The 25792-nt window shown below is 42.6% G+C and overlaps 1 long non-coding RNA gene across 2 annotated transcripts in view; it reads right to left on the bottom strand.

Moving 5' to 3' along the window:
• Nucleotides 1-15677: 15677 nt before the first annotated feature.
• LOC128658231 (uncharacterized) overlaps nucleotides 15678-25792 on the bottom strand; it is a 75617-nt gene continuing 65502 nt past the window's right edge. For both annotated transcript variants that reach the window (XR_008402139.1, XR_008402138.1), the window contains exon 3: nucleotides 15678-16012. This is a non-coding gene — a long non-coding RNA (uncharacterized LOC128658231). The remainder of the gene's footprint in view (nucleotides 16013-25792) is intronic.

Genomic DNA, 25792 nt, shown 5'->3' with positions numbered 1-25792 from the left:
TGTTTGTCCTGTAACCCCATCTTGTTCTGTCTCTGAGTGCTCTTTCCCCTCCTTGTTTCTCTCGTTTGTCCTGTAACCCCATCTTGTTCTGTCTCTGAGTGCTCTTTCCCCTCCTTGTTTCTCTCTTGTTTGGCCTGTAACCCCATCTTGTTCTGTCTCTGAGTGCTCTTTCCCTTCCTTGTTTCTCTCTTGTTTGTCCTGTAACCCTATCTTGTTCTGTCTCTGAGTGCTCTTTCCCCTCCTTGTTTCTCTCTTGTTTGTCCTGTAACCCCATTTTGTTCTGTCTCTGAGTGCTCTTTCCCCTCCTTGTTTCTCTCTTGTTTGTCCTGTAACCCCATCTTGTTCTGTCTCTGAGTGCTCTTTCCCCTCCTTGTTTCTCTCTTGTTTGTCCTGTAACCCCATCTTGTTCTGTCTCTGAGTGCTCTTTCCACTCCTTGTTTCTCTCTTGTTTGTCCTGTAACCCCATCTTGTTCTGTCTCTGAGTGCTCTTTCCCCTCCTTGTTTCTCTTGTTTGTCCTGTAACCCCATCTTGTTCTGTCTCTGAGTGCTCTTTCCCCTCCTTGTTTCTCTCTTGTTTGTCCTGTAACCCCATCTTGTTCTGTCTCTGAGTGCTCTTTCCCCTCCTTGTTTCTCTCTTGTTTGTCCTGTAACCCCATCTCGTTCTGTCTCTGAGTGCTCTTTCCCCTCCTTGTTTCTCTCTTGTTTGTCCTGTAACCCCATCTTGTTCTGTCTCTGAGTGCTCTTTCCCCTCCTTGTTTCTCTCTTGTTTGTCCTGTAACCCCATCTTGTTCTGTCTCTGAGTGCTCTTTCCCCTCCTTGTTTATCTCTTGTTTGTCCTGTAACCCCATCTTGTTCTGTCTCTGAGTGCTCTTTCCCCTCCTTGTTTCTCTCGTTTGTCCTGTAACCCCATCTTGTTCTGTCTCTGAGTGCTTTTTCCCCTCCTTGATTCTCTCTTGTTTGTCCTGTAACCCCATCTTGTTCTGTCTCTGAGTGCTCTTTCCCCTCCTTGTTTCTCTCGTTTGTCCTGTAACCCCATCTTGTTCTGTCTCTGAGTGCTCTTTCCCCTCCTTGTTTCTCTCTTGTTTGGCCTGTAACCCCATCTTGTTCTGTCTCTGAGTGCTCTTTCCCTTCCTTGTTTCTCTCTTGTTTGTCCTGTAACCCTATCTTGTTCTGTCTCTGAGTGCTCTTTCCCCTCCTTGTTTCTCTCTTGTTTGTCCTGTAACCCCATTTTGTTCTGTCTCTGAGTGCTCTTTCCCCTCCTTGTTTCTCTCTTGTTTGTCCTGTAACCCCATCTTGTTCTGTCTCTGAGTGCTCTTTCCCCTCCTTGTTTCTCTCTTGTTTGTCCTGTAACCCCATCTTGTTCTGTCTCTGAGTGCTCTTTCCCCTCCTTGTTTCTCTCTTGTTTGCCCTGTAACCCCATCTTGTTCTGTCTCTGAGTGCTCTTTCCCCTCTTTGTTTCTCTCGTTTGTCCTGTAACCCCATCTTGTTCTGTCTCTGAGTGCTCTTTCCCCTCCTTGTTTCTCTCTTGTTTGTCCTGTAACCCCATCTTGTTCTGTCTCTGAGTGCTCTTTCCCCTCCTTGTTTCTCTCTTGTTTGAGCTGTAACCCCATCTTGTTCTGTCTCTGAGTGCTTTTTCCCCTCCTTGATTCTCTCTTGTTTGTCCTGTAACCCCATCTTGTTCTGTCTCTGAGTGCTCTTTCCCCTCCTTGTTTCTCTCGTTTGTCCTGTAACCCCATCTTGTTCTGTCTCTGAGTGCTCTTTCCCCTCCTTGTTTCTCTCTTGTTTGGCCTGTAACCCCATTTTGTTCTGTCTCTGAGTGCTCTTTCCCCTCCTTGTTTCTCTCTTGTTTGTCCTGTAACCCATCTTGTTCTGTCTCTGAGTGCTCTTTCCCCTCCTTGATTCTCTCTTGTTTGTCCTGTAACCCCATCTTGTTCTGTCTCTGAGTGCTCTTTCCCCTCCTTGTTTCTCTCTTGTTTGCCCTGTAACCCCATCTTGTTCTGTCTCTGAGTGCTCTTTCCCCTCTTTGTTTCTCTCGTTTGTCCTGTAACCCCATCTTGTTCTGTCTCTGAGTGCTCTTTCCCCTCCTTGTTTCTCTCTTGTTTGTCCTGTAACCCCATCTTGTTCTGTCTCTGAGTGCTCTTTCCCCTCCTTGTTTCTCTCTTGTTTGAGCTGTAACCCCATCTTGTTCTGTCTCTGAGTGCTTTTTCCCCTCCTTGATTCTCTCTTGTTTGTCCTGTAACCCCATCTTGTTCTGTCTCTGAGTGCTCTTTCCCCTCCTTGTTTCTCTCGTTTGTCCTGTAACCCCATCTTGTTCTGTCTCTGAGTGCTCTTTCCCCTCCTTGTTTCTCTCTTGTTTGGCCTGTAACCCCATCTTGTTCTGTCTCTGAGTGCTCTTTCCCTTCCTTGTTTCTCTCTTGTTTGTCCTGTAACCCTATCTTGTTCTGTCTCTGAGTGCTCTTTCCCCTCCTTGTTTCTCTCTTGTTTGTCCTGTAACCCCATTTTGTTCTGTCTCTGAGTGCTCTTTCCCCTCCTTGTTTCTCTCTTGTTTGTCCTGTAACCCCATCTTGTTCTGTCTCTGAGTGCTCTTTCCCCTCCTTGTTTCTCTCTTGTTTGTCCTGTAACCCCATCTTGTTCTGTCTCTGAGTGCTCTTTCCACTCCTTGTTTCTCTCTTGTTTGTCCTGTAACCCCATCTTGTTCTGTCTCTGAGTGCTCTTTCCCCTCCTTGTTTCTCTTGTTTGTCCTGTAACCCCATCTTGTTCTGTCTCTGAGTGCTCTTTCCCCTCCTTGTTTCTCTCTTGTTTGTCCTGTAACCCCATCTTGTTCTGTCTCTGAGTGCTCTTTCCCCTCCTTGTTTCTCTCTTGTTTGTCCTGTAACCCCATCTCGTTCTGTCTCTGAGTGCTCTTTCCCCTCCTTGTTTCTCTCTTGTTTGTCCTGTAACCCCATCTTGTTCTGTCTCTGAGTGCTCTTTCCCCTCCTTGTTTCTCTCTTGTTTGTCCTGTAACCCCATCTTGTTCTGTCTCTGAGTGCTCTTTCCCCTCCTTGTTTATCTCTTGTTTGTCCTGTAACCCCATCTTGTTCTGTCTCTGAGTGCTCTTTCCCCTCCTTGTTTCTCTCGTTTGTCCTGTAACCCCATCTTGTTCTGTCTCTGAGTGCTCTTTCCCCTCCTTGTTTCTCTCTTGTTTGTCCTGTAACCCCATCTTGTTCTGTCTCTGAGTGATCTTTCCCCTCCTTGTTTCTCTCTTGTTTGTCCTGTAACCCCATCTCGTTCTGTCTCTGAGTGCTCTTCCCCCTCCTTGTTTCTCTCTTGTTTGTCCTGTAACCCCATATTGTTCTGTCTCTGAGTGCTCTTTCCCCTCCTTGTTTCTCTCTTGTTTGTCCTGTAACCCCATCTTGTTCTGTCTCTGAGTGCTCTTTCCCCTCCTTGTTTCTTTCTTGTTTGTCCTGTAACCCCATCTTGTTCTGTCTCTGAGTGCTCTTTCCCTCCTTGTTTCTCTCTTTTTTTGTCAGTGTTTTTTTGGCTTTGTCTAAAAAATAACTCTGTTGTGTGATATCTGTAATGCCAGAAGCTTTGTTGTCACTGTCCTCCACGGCAGAGGAGTCGTCTGACATATAGGTTTAGTAGGTGGTGATATATTAGTTTGTCTATGTCTAGGGAGTCTATCATCCTATGTAAACACTCTGGGGCGAATTGAGCTTGATGACCCGTGTTTCTGGCGAGTCTGCAGGCTCGCCAGAAACAGCAGTTATGAAGCAGCGGTCACAAAGACCGCTGCTCCATAACCTGTCCGCCTGCTCTGAGCAGGCGGACAGACATCACTGGAAATCAACCCGATTGAGTACGATCGGGTTGATTGACACCCCCCTGCTGGCGGCCCATTGGCCGCGAGTCTGCAAGGGGCGGCGTTACACCAGCAGCTCTTGTGAGCTGCTGGTGCAATGCTGAATACGGCGAGCGTATTGCTCGCCGTATTCAGCGAGGTCTGTCGGACCTGATCAGGTCCGACAGACCTTGATAACTATGGGCCTCTGCCTTTTTTTAAAATCTTTGATATCTCTCTTGATCTTAGCACACTTTGTATGAATTCAGATTCTTTTTTGTCAAGCTCCTGTCTTAGTGATTTATATGCACTTTTAAACTTTTCAAGAGATCCACATTTGTTTAATTTAGAGTTCCAATAGTTGATCTGTTTATCTAGCTCTATCATCACCTCATTCTCATAGTCTGAGAGTATGGCCACCAGTACTTCATCACCTCATTCTCATAGTCTGAGAGTATGGCCACCAGTACTTCATCACCTCATTCTCATAGTCTGAGAGTATGGCCACCAGTACTTCATCACCTCATTTTCATAGTCTGAGAGTATGGCCACCAGTACTTCATCACCTCATTCTCATAGTCTGAGAGTATGGCCACCAGTACTTCATCACCTCATTCTCATAGTCTGAGAGTATGGCCACCAGTACTTCATCACCTCATTCTCATAGTCTGAGAGTATGGCCACCAGTACTTCATCACCTCATTCTCATAGTCTGAGAGTATGGCCACCAGTACTTCATCACCTCATTCTAATAGTCTGAGAGTATGGCCACCAGTACTTCATCACCTCATTCTCATAGTCTGAGAGTATGGCCACCAGTACTTCATCACAACTAATAAGTGCCTATTCCCACCTATCTTTATATAAGTCAATGTGAAAAGCAAATGATCCACAGCTATGGATCTTGTTCTTTTTGTAAATATCTGCATCATCTGAAAGAGGTGGAAATTTTCACTAGGGGCTGTGAAAGTTAACTGATTTTGCCAATTGCAGAATAAGAAATGTGGTGTATTGTCTACAGTGTGATTGTCACAGATTCTATGTGGTGTATTGTCTACAGTGTGATTGTCACAGATTCTATGTGGTGTATTGTCTACAGTGTGATTGTCACAGATTCTATGTGGTGTATTGTCTACAGTGTGATTGTCACAGATTCTATGTGGTGTATTGTCTACAGTGTGATTGTCACAGATTCTATGTGGTGTATTGTCTACAGTGTGATTGTCACAAATTCTATGTGGTGGGATTGTCACAGATTCTATGTGGTGTATTGTCTACAGTGTGATTGTCACAGATTCTATGTGGTGTATTGTCTACAGTGTGATTGTCACAAATTGTATGTGGTGGGATTGTCACAGATTCTATGTGGTGTATTGTCTACAGTGGGATTGTCACAGATTCTATGTGGTGTATTGTCTACAGTGTGATTGTCACAAATTGTATGTGGTGGGATTGTCACAGATTCTATGTGGTGTATTGTCTACAGTGTGATTGTCACAGATTCTATGTGGTGTATTGTCTACAGTGTGATTGTCACAGATTCTATGTAGTGTATTGTCTACAGTGTGATTGTCACTGATTCTATGTGGTGTATTGTCTGCAGTGTGATTGTCACAAATTCTATGTGGTGTATTGCCTACAGTGTGATTGTCACAGATTCTATGTGGTGTATTGTCTACAGTGTGATTGTCACAAATTCTATGTGGTGGGATTGTCACAGATTCTATGTGGTGTATTGTCTACAGTGTGATTGTCACAGATTCTATGTGGTGTATTGTCTACAGTGTAATTGTCACAAATTCTATGTGGTGTATTGTCTACAGTGTGATTGTCACAGATTCTATGTGGTGTATTGTCTACAGTGTGATTGTCACAGATTATATGTGGTGTATTGTCTACAGTGTGATTGTCACAGATTCTATGTGGTGTATTGTCTACAGTGTGATTGTCACAAATTCTATGTGGTGTATTGTCTACAGTGTGATTGTCACAGATTCTATGTGGTGTATTGTCTGCAGTGTGATTGTCACAGATTCTATGTGGTGTATTGTCTGCAGTGTGATTGTCACTAATTCTATGTGGTGTATTGTCTACAGTGTGATTGTCACTAATTCTATGTGGTGTATTGTCTACAGTGTGATTGTCACAAATTCTATGTGGTGTATTGTCTACAGTGTGATTGTCACTAATTCTATGTGATGTATTGTCTACAGTGTGATTGTCACAGATTCTATGTGGTGTATTGTCTGCAGTGTGATTGTCACAGATTCTATGTGGTGTATTGTCTGCAGTGTGATTGTCACTAATTCTATGTGGTGTATTGTCTGCAGTGTGATTGTCACTAATTCTATGTGGTGTATTGTCTACAGTGTGATTGTCACAGATTCTATGTGGTGTATTGTCTACAGTGTGATTGTCACAGATTCTATGTGGTGTATTGTTTACAGTGTGATTGTCACAGATTCTATGTGGTGTATTGTCTACAGTGTGATTGTCACAAATTGTATGTGGTGGGATTGTCACAGATTCTATGTGGTGTATTGTCTACAGTGTGATTGTCACAGATTCTATGTGGTGTATTGTCTACAGTGTGATTGTCACAGATTCTATGTGGTGTATTGTCTACAGTGTGATTGTCACAGATTCTATGTGGTGTATTGTCTACAGTGTGATTGTCACAGATTCTATGTGGTGTATTGTCTGCAGTGTGATTGTCACAAATTCTATGTGGTGTATTGTCTACAGTGTGATTGTCACTGATTCTATGTGGTGTATTGTCTACAGTGTGATTGTCACAGATTCTATGTGGTGTATTGTCTACAGTGTGATTGTCACAAATTCTATGTGGTGGGATTGTCACAGATTCTATGTGGTGTATTGTCTACAGTGTGATTGTCACAGATTCTATGTGGTGTATTGTCTACAGTGTGATTGTCACAGATTCTATGTGGTGTATTGTCTACAGTGTAATTGTCACAAATTCTATGTGGTGTATTGTCTACAGTGTGATTGTCACAGATTCTATGTGGTGTATTGTCTACAGTGTGATTGTCACAGATTCTATGTGGTGTATTGTCTACAGTGTGATTGTCACAAATTCTATGTGGTGGGATTGTCACAGATTCTATGTGGTGTATTGTCTACAGTGTGATTGTCACAGATTCTATGTGGTGTATTGTCTACAGTGTGATTGTCACAGATTCTATGTGGTGTATTGTCTACAGTGTGATTGTCACAAATTGTATGTGGTGGGATTGTCACAGATTCTATGTGGTGTATTGTCTACAGTGTGATTGTCACTGATTCTATGTGGTGTATTGTCTGCAGTGTGATTGTCACAAATTCTATGTGGTGTATTGCCTACAGTGTGATTGTCACAGATTCTATGTGGTGTATTGTCTACAGTGTGATTGTCACAAATTCTATGTGGTGGGATTGTCACAGATTCTATGTGGTGTATTGTCTACAGTGTGATTGTCACAGATTCTATGTGGTGTATTGTCTACAGTGTAATTGTCACAAATTCTATGTGGTGTATTGTCTACAGTGTGATTGTCACAGATTCTATGTGGTGTATTGTCTGCAGTGTGATTGTCACAGATTCTATGTGGTGTATTGTCTACAGTGTGATTGTCACTAATTCTATGTGGTGTATTGTCTACAGTGTGATTGTCACTAATTCTATGTGGTGTATTGTCTGCAGTGTGATTGTCACAGATTCTATGTGGTGTATTGTCTACAGTGTGATTGTCACTAATTCTATGTGGTGTATTGTCTACAGTGTGATTGTCACTAATTCTATGTGGTGTATTGTCTACAGTGTGATTGTCACTAATTCTATGTGATGTATTGTCTACAGTGTGATTGTCACAGATTCTATGTGGTGTATTGTCTACAGTGTGATTGTCACTAATTCTATGTGATGTATTGTCTACAGTGTGATTGTCACAGATTCTATGTGGTGTATTGTCTACAGTGTGATTGTCACAGATTCTATGTGGTGTATTGTTTACAGTGTGATTGTCACAGATTCTATGTGGTGTATTGTCTACAGTGTGATTGTCACAAATTCTATGTGGTGGGATTGTCACAGATTCTATGTGGTGTATTGTCTACAGTGTGATTGTCACTAATTCTATGTGGTGTATTGTCTACAGTGTGATTGTCACAAATTCTATGTGGTGTATTGTCTACAGTGTGATTGTCACAGATTCTATGTGGTGTATTGTCTACAGTGTGATTGTCACAGATTCTATGTGGTGTATTGTCTACAGTGTAATTGTCACAGATTCTATGTGGTGTATTGTCTACAGTGTGATTGTCACAGATTCTATGTGGTGTATTGTCTGCAGTGTGATTGTCACTAATTCTATGTGGTGTATTGTCTACAGTGTGATTGTCACAGATTCTATGTGGTGTATTGTCTACAGTGTGATTGTCACAGATTCTATGTGATGTATTGTCTACAGTGTGATTGTCACAGATTCTATGTGGTGTATTGTCTACAGTGTGATTGTCACTAATTCTATGTGGTGTATTGTCTACAGTGTGATTGTCACAGATTCTATGTGGTGTATTGTCTACAGTGTGATTGTCACAAATTCTATGTGGTGTATTGTTTACAGTGTGATTGTCACAGATTCTATGTGGTGTATTGTCTACAGTGTGATTGTCACAAATTCTATGTGGTGGGATTGTCACAGATTCTATGTGGTGTATTGTCTACAGTGTGATTGTCACAGATTCTATGTGGTGTATTGTCTACAGTGTGATTGTCACAGATTCTATGTGGTGTATTGTCTACAGTGTGATTGTCACAGATTCTATGTGGTGTATTGTCTGCAGTGTGATTGTCACAGATTCTATGTGGTGTATTGTCTACAGTGTGATTGTCACAAATTCTATGTGGTGGGATTGTCACAGATTCTATGTGGTGTATTGTCTACAGTGTGATTGTCACTAATTCTATGTGGTGTATTGTCTACAGTGTGATTGTCACAGATTCTATGTGGTGTATTGTCTACAGTGTGATTGTCACAGATTCTATGTGGTGTATTGTCTACAGTGTGATTGTCACAGATTCTATGTGGTGTATTGTCTACAGTGTGATTGTCACAGATTCTATGTGGTGTATTGTCTAAAGTGTGATTGTCACTAATTCTATGTGGTGTATTGTCTACAGTGTGATTGTCACTAATTCTATGTGATGTATTGTCTACAGTGTGATTGTCACTAATTCTATGTGATGTATTGTCTACAGTGTGATTGTCACTAATTCTATGTGGTGTATTGTCTACAGTGTGATTGTCACAGATTCTATGTGGTGTATTGTCTACAGTGTGATTGTCACTAATTCTATGTGGTGTATTGTCTACAGTGTGATTGTCACTAATTCTATGTGATGTATTGTCTATAGTGTGATTGTCACTAATTCTATGTGGTGTATTGTCTACAGTGTGATTGTCACAGATTCTATGTGGTGTATTGTCTACAGTGTGATTGTCACTAATTCTATGTGGTGTATTGTCTACAGTGTGATTGTCACTAATTCTATGTGATGTATTGTCTATAGTGTGATTGTCACTAATTCTATGTGGTGTATTGTCTACAGTGTGATTGTCACTAATTCTATGTGGTGTATTGTCTACAGTGTGATTGTCACAGATTATATGTGGTGTATTGTCTACAGTGTGATTGTCACTAATTCTATGTGATGTATTGTCTATAGTGTGATTGTCACTGATTCTATGTGGTGTATTGTCTACAGTGTGATTGTCACTAATTCTATGTGGTGTATTGTCTACAGTGTGATTGTCACTAATTCTATGTGGTGTATTGTCTATAGTGTGATTGTCACTGATTCTATGTGGTGTATTGTCTACAGTGTGATTGTCACTAATTCTATGTGGTGTATTGTCTACAGTGTGATTGTCACAGATTATATGTGGTGTATTGTTTACAGTGTGATTGTCACAGATTCTATGTGGTGTATTGTCTACAGTGTGATTGTCACAGATTCTATGTGGTGTATTGTCTACAGTGTGATTGTCACAGATTCTATGTGGTGTATTGTCTACAGTGTGATTGTCACAGATTCTATGTGGTGTATTGTCTACAGTGTGATTGTCACAGATTCTATGTGGTGTATTGTCTGCAGTGTGATTGTCACAGATTCTATGTGGTGGGATTGTCACAGATTCTATGTGGTGTATTGTCTACAGTGTGATTGTCACAGATTCTATGTGGTGTATTGTCTACAGTGTGATTGTCACAGATTCTATGTGGTGTATTGTCTACAGTGTGATTGTCACAGATTCTATGTGGTGTATTGTCTACAGTGTGATTGTCACAGATTCTATGTGATGTATTGTCTGCAGTGTGATTGTCACTAATTCTATGTGGTGTATTGTCTACAGTGTGATTGTCACAGATTCTATGTGGTGTATTGTCTACAGTGTGATTGTCACAGATTCTATGTGGTGTATTGTCTACAGTGTGATTGTCACTAATTCTATGTGGTGTATTGTCTACAGTGTGATTGTCACTAATTCTATGTGGTGTATTGTCTACAGTGTGATTGTCACTAATTCTATGTGGTGTATTGTCTACAGTGTGATTGTCACAGATTCTATGTGGTGTATTGTCTACAGTGTGATTGTCACAGATTCTATGTGATGTATTGTCTACAGTGTGATTGTCACAAATTCTATGTGGTGTATTGTCTACAGTGTGATTGTCACAGATTATATGTGGTGTATTATCTACAGTGTGATTGTCACAGATTCTATGTGGTGTATTGTCTACAGTGTGATTGTCACAGATTCTATGTGGTGTATTGTCTACAGTGTGATTGTCACAGATTCTATGTGGTGTATTGTCTACAGTATGATTGTCACAGATTCTATGTGGTGTATTGTCTACAGTGTGATTGTCACAGATTCTATGTGGTGTATTGTCTACAGTATGATTGTCACAGATTCTATGTGGTGTATTGTCTACAGTATGATTGTCACAGATTCTATGTGGTGTATTGTCTACAGTGTGATTGTCACAGATTCTATGTGGTGTATTGTCTACAGTGTGATTGTCACTAATTCTATGTGGTGTATTGTCTACAGTGTGATTGTCACTAATTCTATGTGGTGTATTGTCTACAGTGTGATTGTCACTAATTCTATGTGGTGTATTGTCTACAGTGTGATTGTCACAGATTCTATGTGGTGTATTGTCTACAGTGTGATTGTCACAGATTCTATGTGGTGTATTGTCTACAGTGTGATTGTCACAGATTCTATGTGGTGTATTGTCTACAGTGTGATTGTCACAAATTGTATGTGGTGGGATTGTCACAGATTCTATGTGGTGTATTGTCTACAGTGGGATTGTCACAGATTCTATGTGGTGTATTGTCTACAGTGGGATTGTCACAGATTCTATGTGGTGTATTGTCTACAGTGTGATTGTCACAGATTCTATGTGGTGTATTGTCTGCAGTGTGATTGTCACAGATTCTATGTGGTGTATTGTCTACAGTGTGATTGTCACAGATTATATGTGGTGTATTGTCTGCAGTGTGATTGTCACTAATTCTATGTGGTGTATTGTCTACAGTGTGATTGTCACAGATTCTATGTGGTGTATTGTCTACAGTGTGATTGTCACAGATTCTATGTGGTGTATTGTCTACAGTGTGATTGTCACAAATTCTATGTGGTGTATTGTTTACAGTGTGATTGTCACAGATTCTATGTGGTTTATTTTTGAAATTTCACAAGGCAAAACTAGCTGTCAAAATGTTGGTACTACAGGTAATAAAGACAGGCATACGAGGTGGGAACATTAAGCAAATGTTACTACAGTCTGGGAGCAGATGGATTTTCTGGCTTAATTCCATGACACTGAAGGGCATGAATGAGAATGCAGGATATGGGTCTTTCTTATAAATAACACTCAGCTAGATTACGAGTTTTGAGCAATATAGGGAAATTAACAACCGCCACAAAAGCGGCGGAATTTAACCTTCCTATAGCGCTGCTATTACAGGTTTTGAAAAACCCGGCTTTCGCGGGCGATATGGTGGCGTTGAGCTGCATACCTCACCCAAATACAAGCAGTGTTTTGACGTGCTCGTGCACGATTTCCCCATAGACATCAATGGGGAGAGTTGGCTAAAAAAAAAGCCTAACACCTGCGATTGCAGAAACAAAAGCTCCGTAACGCAGCCCCATTGATGTCTAAGGGGAAAGAAAAAGCTATGTTTAAAGCTAACACCCTAACATAAAAACCACGTCTAAACACCCCTAATCTGCTGCCCCTGACATCGTCGCAACCCACATAATATTATTAGCCCCTAATATGCTGCCCTTAACATCGCTGCCACCTAAATACACTTATTAACCCCTAATCTGCCGCCCCTAACATCGCCACCTACATTACAGTTATTAGCCCCTAATCTGCCGCCCCCAAACTAAAGTTATTAACCCCTAAACCTCTAGCCTCCCACATCACTAACACTACATAAATATATTAACCCCTAAACCTAACCCTAACGTAACCCTGAACCTAACCCTAACATCCCCTAACTTAAATATAATTAAAATAAATCTAAATAAAATTTACAATTATTCCCTAAATAATTCCTATTTAAAACTAAATACTTACCTGTGAAATAAAACCTAAAGCTAGTTACAAAATAACTAATAGTTACATTGTAGCTATCTTAGGTTTTATTTTTATTTCACAGGCAAGTTTGTATTTATTTTAACTAGGTAGAATAGTTACTAAATAGTTATTACCTGTGAAATAAAACCTAACATTACAATAAAATGAAATAAATGAAATTAATAAAATACAATTATCTAAATTAAAAAAACAACATTAATTTACACAAAATAAAAAACGAAATTATCAAAAATAAAAACGAATTACTCCTAATCTAATAGCCCTATCAAAATAAAAAAGCCCCCCCAAAATAAAAAAAACCCTAGCCTACACTAAACTGCCAATGGCCCTTAAAATGGCCTTTTGCGGGGCATTGCCCCAAAGAAATCAGCTCTTTTACCTATAAAAAAAATACAAACAACCCACCCAACAGTAAAATCCACCACCCACACAACCAAACCCCCAAATAAAATTTTATCTAAATAAACCTAAGCTAAACATTTCCCTGAAAAGGGCTTTTGGATGGGCATTATTCTTAAAAGGGCATTTAGCTCTTTTACATTGCCCAAACCCTAAGTTAAAAATAAAACCCACCCAATAAACCCTTAAAAAAACCTAACACTAACCCCCGACGATCCACAGTTTTCGAAGACCGGACATCCATCCTCATCCAGGCGGCAGAAGTCTTCATCCAAGCGGGCAGAAGTTCTAATCGAAGCCGGCAGAAGTCTTCATCCAGACGGCATCTTCTATCTTCATCCATCCGGCGAGGGTCCATCTTCAAGACATCCGTCGCGAAGCATCCTATTTTTACGGTCGCCGATGGAAAATGAAGGTTCCCTTTAAGTGACGTCATCCAAGATGGGTCCCTTACATTCCGATTGGCGTCCCTTACATTCTATCAGCCAATAGGAATTAAAGGGGGAAAAAAATTATTGACTGTTGCAATCAGCCAATAGGATTGAGCTTGCATTCTATTGGCTGATTGGAATAGCCAATAGAATGCAAGCTCAATCCTATTGGCTGATTGAATCAGCCAATAGAATGAAAAGTCAATACTATTTAGGATTTTTTCCTATTGGCTGATAGAATTCTATCAGCCAATCGGAATGTAAGGGACGCCATCTTACTTTTGGGGGGTTGTTTGTATTTTTTTTTTTCAGGTAAAAGAGCTGATTTCTTTGGGGCAATACCCCGCAAAAGGCCGTTTTAAGGGAAATTGGCAGTTAAGTGTAGGCTAGGTTTTTTTTTTATTTTGGGTGGCTTTTTTATTTTTATAGGGCTATAAACTTAGGAGTAATTCATTTTTATTTTTGATAATTTCGTTTTTTATTTTGTGTAATTTAGTGTTTATTTTTTTGTAATTTAGATAATTGTATTTTATTCATTTAATTTTATTGTAATGTTAGGTTTTAGTGTAAGGCAGGTTAGGTTTTATTTTACAGTTAAGTTTGTATTTATTTTAACTAGGTAGCTAGTAAATAGTTAATAACTATTTACTTACTAGTCTACCTAGTTAAAATAAATACAAACTTACCTGTGAAATAAAAATAAACCCTAAGCTAGCTACAATGTAACTATTAGTAATATTGTAGCTAGCTTAGGTTTTATTTTATAGGTAAGTATTTAGTTTTAACTAGGAATTATTTAGGTAATAATTGTATGTTTTATTTAATTTATTTTAATTATATTTAAGTTAGGGGGTGTTAGGGTTAGACTTAAGTTAGGGTTAGGTTTAGGGGTTAATATATTTATGTAGTGATGTGGAAGGCCAGAGGTTAATAGTTTAAGTATATTTTGTTGTGGGGGGCTTGCGGTTTAGTGGTTAATAGGTTTATTATAGTGGCGGTGTGGGCGGACGGCAAATGAGGGGTTAATAATATTTAATTAGTGTTTGCGATGCGGGAGGGCGGTGGTTTAGGGGTTAGTAGGTTTATTATAGTGGCGACGATGTATGGGGAACGGCGGAATAAGGGTTAATACATTTTATTTTAGTGTTTGTGATGCGGGAGGGCTTCGGTTTAGGGGTTAATAGGTAGTTTATGGGTGTTAGTGTACTTTTTAACACTTTAGTTATGAGTTTTATGCTACAGCTTTGTAACATAAAACTCATAACTACTGACTTTAGATTGCGGTACGAATCTTGTCAGTATAGAGTGTTCCGCTCACTTTTTGGCCTCCCAGGCAAACTCGTAATACAGGCGCTATGGAAGTCCCATTGAAAAAGGACTTTTTTTTAAAGTGCGGTACTGACGTTGCGTGATGGCCAAAAAGGTGTGCGGTACACCTATACCTGCAAGACTTGTAATAGCGGCGTTAGGGAAAAAGCAGTGTTATGAAGCATAATGATGCTTTTTCACTCATAAAACAAAACTCGTAATCTAGATGAATATATATTATGGGTATTCAGTAGACAAATCTATACATCTACCCAGGTATAGCTGTAATCACAACTTGTGATACAACACGTGATAAATTTAGTTGGTGCGACTTAAACATATACATATTGTAAGTGGTGTGAAAATAATCACTAACAGTGTATGCTACTATGACAGTTTTTCTGCTGTGTATACAGACTCATGACACTTTCATCTCAATCGTTCGCTATTCAATACAGACAAGGGGGAGTAACCGATTTGTCTTTCTGTCAATCTAACAAGCATATGTGAGCTGGTCACATGACTGGCTGAACGAATCACGATCGTGCCTGTCGTATAGGCTACAATGGGGGGGGGGGGGTCGGGGGTGTGAATCATACCTCCTCTGGATTGGTCAGTACAGTCTTTTTAAGAATAGGGCTATCTTCACTTATGTTCGCCTTTGAAAAAGCTACGGCGAAATGCACATCAGGCGACCGCTACCTGCTAGGAGTTTTGTGTGAAATTTGTTCCACAGACATTACTTGTTTAAATTTAGTATCAATTGTTGATATAGTTTATGGGTACGGTTCAGTGTTAGACACGGTGGGTTAGATTTGAGTTCTTAGGGACGGTGTCCCTGCTTCATATGTAAATTAGTACTTTCCTAACACCGTGTAATTTTCATTAAGTATATACTACTTCCCTATCCATATACGGTTCTAACCGCAGAGGATCTATTGCCTCACACAGGCCTGATAGCTGACCTTTTAATTAATTATATATTTTTTATGTGTGTTTGTCTTGTTGATATCCGTTTGTTGCAGACTTTTATTACATTTACCAATAAAACATTTTTATTTAGTCTAACATTCTCCCTATTCCTTTGTACTTTATGTACACAAATGAGAGCTCTATACGGCGATTCCTTTCTATTTTCTACATAATGTTATATATTAGCAAGAGCACTAGATTACAGCCCTATTTCCTGTGATGTAATGCCACAGACATGTGCGTGCTACTTATCTAAAAATCTGTTCAACAAAGAATGGCATGAGAACTAAACAGCAAACACACTATCCTCGCTGCTGCAGATCTGGAGTGAACGTTATGACATAACGCTCGAGCGGAGGTAGGATTAATCCACTGGAACTCAGCTGGGGGGATGCAAGAACTGTAGAAACAAGAGGGAACAGCCGCACAAGAGGCACCAGTGAGAAGGGATGAAAAAAATAAAAAAACTTTATTGGCACAAAGTTTAAAACAAATCTACGTGGCAGACAAAACTGATAATAGAAGTAAATTGGAAACTTTTTTTAAAAATTGTATTCTCTCTCTGAATAATGAAAGAAAATTTGGGTTTCGTGCCCCATCAAGTCTCAATGATCATTTTTAAGCGAAACAACAATATACGTTGTATTTATTTGCACAAACACAACAATGAAAGTGCCCAGATACAAACACACAGCTCCCTAACCCTTCTGTCTATACCAGATACACACACACAGCTCCCTAACCCTTCTGTCTATACCAGATACACACACAGCTCCCTAACCCTTCTGTCTATACCAGATACACACACAGCTCCCTAACACTTCTGTCTATACCAGATACACACACAGCTCCCTAACCCTTCTGTCTATACCAGATACACACACACAGCTCCCTAACCCTTCTGTCTATACCAGATACACACACAGCTCCCTAACCCTTCTGTCTATACCAGATACACACACAGCTCCCTAACCCTTCTGTCTATACCAGATACACACACAGCTCCCTAACCCTTCTGTCTATACCAGATACAGACACAGCTCCCTAACCCTTCTGTCTATACCAGATACACACACAGCTCCCTAACCCTTCTGTCTATACCAGATACACACACACAGCTCCCTAACCCTTCTGTCTATACCAGATACAGCACACCAGCTCCCTAACCCTTCTGTCTATACCAGATACACACACAGCTCCCTAACCCTTCTGTCTATACCAGATACACACACAGCTCCCTAACCCTTCTGTCTATACCAGATACACACACACAGCTCCCTAACCCTTCTGTCTATACCAGATACACACACAGCTCCCTAACCCTTCTGTCTATACCAGATACACACACAGCTCCCTAAACCTTCTGTCTATACCAGATACACACACAGCTCCCTAACCCTTCTGTCTATACCAGATACACACACACAGCTCCCTAACCCTTCTGTCTATACCAGATACACACACACAGCTCCCTAACCCTTCTGTCTATACCAGATACACACACACAGCTCCCTAAACCTTCTGTCTATACCAGATACACACACAGCTCCCTAACCCTTCTGTCTATACCAGATACACACACACAGCTCCCTAACCCTTCTGTCTATACCAGATACACACACACAGCTCCCTAACCCTTCTGTCTATACCAGATACACACACAGCTCCCTAACCCTTCTGTCTATACCAGATACACACACACAGCTCCCTAACCCTTCTGTCTATACCAGATACACACACACAGCTCCCTAACCCTTCTGTCTATACCAGATACACACACACAGCTCCCTAACCCTTCTGTCTATACCAGATACACACACACAGCTCCCTAAACCTTCTGTCTATACCAGATACACACACACAGCTCCCTAACCCTTCTGTCTATACCAGACACACAGCTCCCTAACCCTTCTGTCTATACCAGATACACACACACAGCTCCCTAACCCTTCTGTCTATACCAGATACACACACACACAGCTCCCTAACCCTTCTGTCTATACCAGATACACACACACAGCTCCCTAACCCTTCTGTCTATACCAGATACACATACAGCTCCCTAACCCTTCTGTCTATACCAGATACACACACAGCTCACTAACCCTTCTGTCTATACCAGATACACACACAGCTCCCTAACCCTTCTGTCTATACCAGATACACACACAGCTCCCTAACCCTTCTGTCTATACCAGATACACACACAGCTCCCTAACCCTTCTGTCTATACCAGATACACACACAGCTCCCTAACCCTTCTGTCTATACCAGATACACACACACAGCTCCCTAACCCTTCTGTCTATACCAGATACACACACAAGCTCCCTAACCCTTCTGTCTATACCAGATACACACACAGCTCCCTAAACCCTTCTGTCTATACCAGATACACAACACAGCTCCCTAACCCTTCTGTCTATACCAGATTACAACACACAGCTCTCCCTAACCCTTCTGTCTATACCAGATACACACACACAGCTCCTAACCATTCTGTCTATACCAGATACACACACAGCTCCCTAACCCTTCTGTCTATACCAGATACACACACAGCTCCCTAACCCCTTCTGTCTATACCAGATACACCACACAAGCTCCCTAACCCTTCTGTCTATACAGATACACACACACAGCTCCCTAACCCTTCTGTCTATACCAGATCACACACAGCACCCTAGACCTTCTGTCAATCCAGATACACACACAGCTATCCAGATACACACACAGCTCCCTAACCCTTCTGTCTATACCAGATACACACACAGCTCCCTAACCCTTCTGTCTATACCAGATACACACACACAGCTCCCTAACCCTTCTGTCTATACCAGATACACACACACAGCTCCCTAACCCTTCTGTCTATACCAGATACACACACACAGCTCCCTAACCCTTCTGTCTATACCAGATACACAACACAGCTCCCTAACCCTTCTGTCTATACCAGATACACACACAGCTCCCTAACCCTTCTGTCTATACCAGATACACACACAGCTCCCTAACCCTTCTGTCTATACCAGATACACACACACAGCTCCCTAACCCTTCTGTCTATACCAGATACACACACAGCTCCCTAACCCTTCTGTCTATACCAGATACACACACACAGCTCCCTAACCCTTCTGTCTATACCAGATACACACACACAGCTCCCTAACCCTTCTGTCTATACCAGATACACACACACAGCTCCCTAACCCTTCTGTCTATACCAGATACACACACAGCTCCCTAACCCTTCTGTCTATACCAGATACACACACAGCTCCCTAACCCTTCTGTCTATACCAGATACACACACACAGCTCCCTAACCCTTCTGTCTATACCAGACACACACACAGCTCCCTAACCCTTCTGTCTATACCAGATACACACACACAGCTCCCTAACCCTTCTGTCTATACCAGATACACACACACAGCTCCCTAACCCTTCTGTCTATACGATACACACACACAGCTCCCTAACCCTTCTGTCTATACCAGATACAGACACAGCTCCCTAACCCTTCTGTCTATACCAGATACACACACACAGCTCCCTAACCCTTCTGTCTATACCAGATACACACACACAGCTCCCTAACCCTTCTGTCTATACCAGATACACACACAGCTCCCTAACCCTTCTGTCTATACCAGATACACACACAGCTCCCTAACCCTTCTGTCTATACCAGATACAGACACAGCTCCCTAACCCTTCTGTCTATACCAGATACACACACACACAGCTCCCTAACCCTTCTGTCTATACCAGATACACACACAGCTCCCTAACCCTTCTGTCTATACCAGATACACACACAGCTCCCTAACCCTTCTGTCTATACCAGATACACACACAGCTCCCTAACCCTTCTGTCTATACCAGATACATACACACAGCTCCCTAACCCTTCTGTCTATACCAGATACACACACAGCTCCCTAACCCTTCTGTCTATACCAGATACACACACAGCTCCCTAACCCTTCTGTCTATACCAGATACACACACAGCTCCCTAACCCTTCTGTCTATACCAGATACACACACAGCTCCCTAACCCTTCTGTCTATACCAGATACACACACACAGCTCCCTAACCCTTCTGTCTATACCAGATACACACACAGCTCCCTAACCCTTCTGTCTATACCAGATACACACACACAGCTCCCTAACCCTTCTGTCTATACCAGATACACACACAGCTCCCTAACCCTTCTGTCTATACCAGATACACACACACAGCTCCCTAACCCTTCTGTCTATACCAGATACACACACACAGCTCCCTAACCCTTCTGTCTATACCAGATAAACACACACACAGCTCCCTAACCCTTCTGTCTATACCAGATACACACACACAGCTCCCTAACCCTTCTGTCTATACCAGACACACACACACAGCTCCCTAACCCTTCTGTCTATAACAGATACACACACACACAGCTCCCTAACCCTTCTGTCTATACCAGATACACACACACACAGCTCCCTAACCCTTCTGTCTATACCAGATACACACACAGCTCCCTAACCCTTCTGTCTATACCAGATACACACACAGCTCCCTAACCCTTCTGTCTATACCAGATACACACACACAGCTCCCTAACCCTTCTGTCTATACCAGATACACACACAGCTCCCTAACCCTTCTGTCTATACCAGATACACACACAGCTCCCTAACCCTTCTGTCTATACCAGATACACACACAGCTCCCTAACCCTTCTGTCTATACCAGATACACACACCAGCTCCCTAACCCTTCTGTCTATACCAGATACACACACAGCTCCCTAAACCCTTCTGTCTATACCAGATACACACCAGCTCCCTAACCCTTCTGTCTATACAGATACACACACAGCTCCTAACCCTTCTGTCTATACCAGATCACACACACAGCTCCCTAACCCTTCTGTCTATACCAGATACACACACACAGCTCCCTAACCCTTTCTGTCTATACAGATACACACACACACAGCTCCCTAACCCTTCTGTCTATACCAGATACACACACACAGCTCCCTAACCCTTCTGTCTATACCAGATACACAGCTCCCTAACCCTTCTGTCTATACCAGATACACACACACACAGCTCCCTAACCCTTCTGTCTATACCAGATACACACACACACAGCTCCCTACCCTTCTGTCTATACCAGATACACACACAGCTCCCTAACCTTCTGTCTATACCAGATACACACACAGCTCCCTAACCCTTCTGTCTATACCAGATACACACACACAGCTCCCTAACCCTTCTGTCTATACCAGATACACACACAGCTCCCTAACCCTTCTGTCTATACCAGATACACACACACACAGCTCCCAAACCCTTCTGTCTATACCAGATACACACACAGCTCCCTAACCCTTCTGTCTATACCAGATACACCACACACAGCTCCCCTAACCCTTCTGTCTATACCAGATACACACACAGCTCCCTAACCCTTCTGTCTATACAGATACACACACAGCTCCCTAACCCTTCTGTCTATACCAGATACACACACACAGCTCCCTAACCCTTCTGTCTATACCAGATACACAACACAGCTCCCTAACCCTTCTGTCTATACCAGATACACACACAAGCTCCCTAACCCTTCTGTCTATACCAGATACACACACACAGCTCCCTAACCCTTCTGTCTATACCAGATACACACACACAGCTCCCTAACCCTTCTGTCTATACCAGATACACACACAGCTCCCTAACCCTTCTGTCTATACCAGATACACACACACAGCTCCCTAACCCTTCTGTCTATACCAGATACACACACAGCTCCCTAACCCTTCTGTCTATACCAGATACACACACACAGCTCCCTAACCCTTCTGTCTATACCAGATACACACACACAGCTCCCTAACCCTTCTGTCTATACCAGATACACACACACAGCTCCCTAACCCTTCTGTCTATACCAGATACACACACACAGCTCTCTAACCCTTCTGTCTATACCAGATACACACACAGCTCCCTAACCCTTCTGTCTATACCAGATACACACACAGCTCCCTAACCCTTCTGTCTATACCAGACACACACACACAGCTCCCTAACCCTTCTGTCTATACCAGATACACACACACACAGCTCCCTAACCCTTCTGTCTATACCAGATACACACACAGCTCCCTAACCCTTCTGTCTATACCAGATACACACACAGCTCCCTAACCCTTCTGTCTATACCAGATACACAGCTCCCTAACCCTTCTGTCTATACCAGATACACACACACACAGCTCCCTAACCCTTCTGTCTATACCAGATACACACACACAGCTCCCTAACCCTTCTGTCTATACCAGATACACACACAGCTCCCTAACCCCTTCTGGTCTATACCAGATACACACACACAGCTCCCTAACCCTTCTGTCTATAACCAGATACACACACAGCTCCCTAACCCTTCTGTCTATACCAGATACACACACAGCTCCCTAACCCTTCTGTCTATACCAAGAACACACACAGCTCCCTAACCCTTCTGTCTATACCAGATACACACACACAGCTCACCTAACCCTTCTGTCTATACCAGATACACACACAGCTCCCTAACCCTTCTGTCTATACCAGATACAGACACAGCTCCCTAACCCTTCTGTCTATACCAGATACACACACACAGCTCCCTAACCCTTCTGTCTATACCAGATACACACACACAGCTCCCTAACCCTTCGGTCTATACCAGATACACACACACAGCTCCCTAACCCTTCTGTCTATACCAGATACACACACAGCTCCCTAACCCTTCTGTTCTATACCAGATACACACACAGCTCCCTAACCCTTCTGTCTATACCAGATACACCACACAGCTCCCTAACCCTTCTGTCTATACCAGATACACACACAGCTCCCTAACCCTTCTGTCTATACCAGATACAACACACAGCTCCCTAACACTTCTGTCTATACCAGATACACACACAGCTCCCTAACCCTTCTGTCTATACCAGATACACACACAGCTCCCTAACCCTTCTGTCTATACCAGATACACACACACAGCTCTCTAACCCTTCTGTCTATACCAGATACACACACAGCTCCCTAACCCTTCTGTCTATACCAGATACACACACACAGCTCCCTAACCCTTCTGTCTATACCAGATACACACACAGCTCCCTAACCCTTCTGTCTATACCAGATACACACACACAGCTCCCTAACCCTTCTGTCTATATCAGATACACACACACAGCTCTCTAACCCTTCTGTCTATACCAGATACACACACACAGCTCCCTAACCCTTCTGTCTATACCAGATACACACACACAGCTCCCTAACCCTTCTGTCTATACCAGATACACACACACAGCTCCCTAACCCTTCTGTCTATACCAGACACACACACAGCTCCCTAACCCTTCTGTCTATACCAGATACACACACACAGCTCCCTAACCCTTCTGTCTATACCAGATACACACACACAGCTCCCTAACCCTTCTGTCTATACGATACACACACAGAGCTCCCTAACCCTTCTGTCTATACCAGATACACACACAGCTCCCTAACCCTTCTGTCTATACCAGATACACACACACAGCTCCCTAACCCTTCTGTCTATACCAGATACACACACACAGCTCCCTATACCCTTCTGTCTATACCAGATACACAGCTCCCTAACCCCTCTGTCTATACCAGATACACACACACACAGCTCCCTAACCCTTCTGTCTATACCAGATACACACACAGCTCCCTAACCCTTCTGTCTATACCAGATACACACACACACAGCTCCCTAACCCTTCTGTCTATACCAGATACACACACACAGCTCCCTAACCCTTCTGTCTATACCAGATACACACACAGCTCCCTAACCCTTCTGTCTATACCAGATACACACACACAGCTCCCTAACCCTTCTGTCTATACCAGATACACACACACAGCTCCCTAACCCTTCTGTCTATACCAGATACACACACACAGCTAACCCTTCTGTCTATACCAGATACACACACAGCTCCCTAACCCTTCTGTCTATACCAGATACACACACAGCTCCCTAACCCTTCTGTCTATACCAGATACAGACACACAGCTCCCTAACCCTTCTGTCTATACCAGATACACACACACAGCTCCCTAACCCTTCTGTCTATACCAGATACACACACACAGCTCCCTAACCCTTCTGTCTATACCAGATACACACACACAGCTCTCTAACCCTTCTGTCTATACCAGATACACACACAGCTCCCTAACCCTTCTGTCTATACCAGATACACACACAGCTCACTAACCCTTCTGTCTATACCAGATACAAACACACAGCTCCCTAACCCTTCTGTCTATACCAGATACACACACACACAGCTCCCTAACCCTTCTGTCTATACCAGATACACACACACAGCTCCCTAACCCTTCTGTCTATACCAGATACACACACAGCTCCCTAACCCTTCTGTCTATACCAGATACACACACAGCTCCCTAACCCTTCTGTCTATACCAGATACACACACAGCTCCCTAACCCTTCTGTCTATACCAGATACACACACAGCTCCCTAATCCTTCTGTCTATACCAGATACACACACACAGCTCCCTAACCCTTCTGTCTATACCAGATACACACACAGCTCCCTAACCCTTCTGTCTATACCAGATACACACACAGCTCCCCTAACCCTTCTGTCTATACCAGATACACACACAGCTCCCTAACCCTTCTGTCTATACCAGATACACACACACAGCTCCCTAACCCTTCTGTCTATACCAGATACACACACAGCTCCCTAACCCTTCTGTCTATACCAGATACACACACAGCTCCCTAACCCTCTGTCTATACCAGATACACACACACAGCTCCCTAACCCTTCTGTCTATACCAGATACACACACACAGCTCCCTAACCCTTCTGTCTATACCAGATACACACACACAGCACCCTAACCCTTCTGTCTATACCAGATACACACACAGCTCCCTAACCCTTCTGTCTATACCAGATACACACACAGCTCCCTAACCCTTCTGTCTATACCAGATACACACACAGCTCCCTAACCCTTCTGTCTATACCAGATACACACACAGCTCCCTAACCCTTCTGTCTATACCAGATACACACACAGCTCCCTAACCCTTCTGTCTATACCAGATACACACACACAGCTAACCCTTCTGTTATATACCAGATACACACACAGCTCCCTAACCCTTCTGTCTATACCAGATACACACACAGCTCCCTAACCCTTCTGTCTATACCAGATACACACACAGCTCCCTAACCCTTCTGTCTATACCAGATACACACACAGCTCCCTAACCCTTCTGTCTATACCAGATACACACACACAGCTCCCTAACCCTTCTGTCTATACCAGATACACCCACACAGCTCCCTAACCCTTCTGTCTATACCAGATACACACACACAGCTCCCTAACCCTTCTGTCTATACCAGATACACACACAGCTCCCTAACCCTTCTGTCTATACCAGATACACACACACAGCTCCCTAACCCTTCTGTCTATACCAGACACACACAGCTCCCTAACCCTTCTGTCTATACCAGATACACACACACAGCTCCCTAACCCTTCTGTCTATACCAGATACACACACAGCTCCCTAACCCTTCTGTCTATACCAGATACACACACACAGCTCCCTAACCCTTCTGTCTATACCAGATACACACACACAGCTCCCTAACCCTTCTGTCTATACCAGATACACACACACAGCTCCCCCTAACCCTTCTGTCTATACCAGATACACACACAGCTCCCTAACCCTTCTGTCTATACCAGTACTACACACACAGCTCCCTAACCCCTTCTGTCTATACCAGATACACACACAGCTCCCTAACCCCTACTGTCTATACCAGATACACACACACAGCTCCCTAACCCTTTGTCTATACCAGATACACACACACAGCTCCCTAACCCTTATGTCTACTACCAGATACACACACACAGCTCCCTAACCCTTCTGTCTATACCAGATACACACACAGCTCCCGTAACCCTTCTGTCTATACCAGATACACACACACAGCTCCCTAACCCTTCTGTCTATACCAGATACACACACAGCTCCCTAAACCCTTCTGTCT

The sequence above is a fragment of the Bombina bombina genome, chromosome 4 (assembly GCF_027579735.1).
Source record: "Bombina bombina isolate aBomBom1 chromosome 4, aBomBom1.pri, whole genome shotgun sequence".
NCBI classification, from domain to species: domain Eukaryota; kingdom Metazoa; phylum Chordata; class Amphibia; order Anura; family Bombinatoridae; genus Bombina; species Bombina bombina.
Note: the sequence above shows the minus strand (reverse complement) of the source record. Positions and strands in the feature narration are given on the sequence as shown.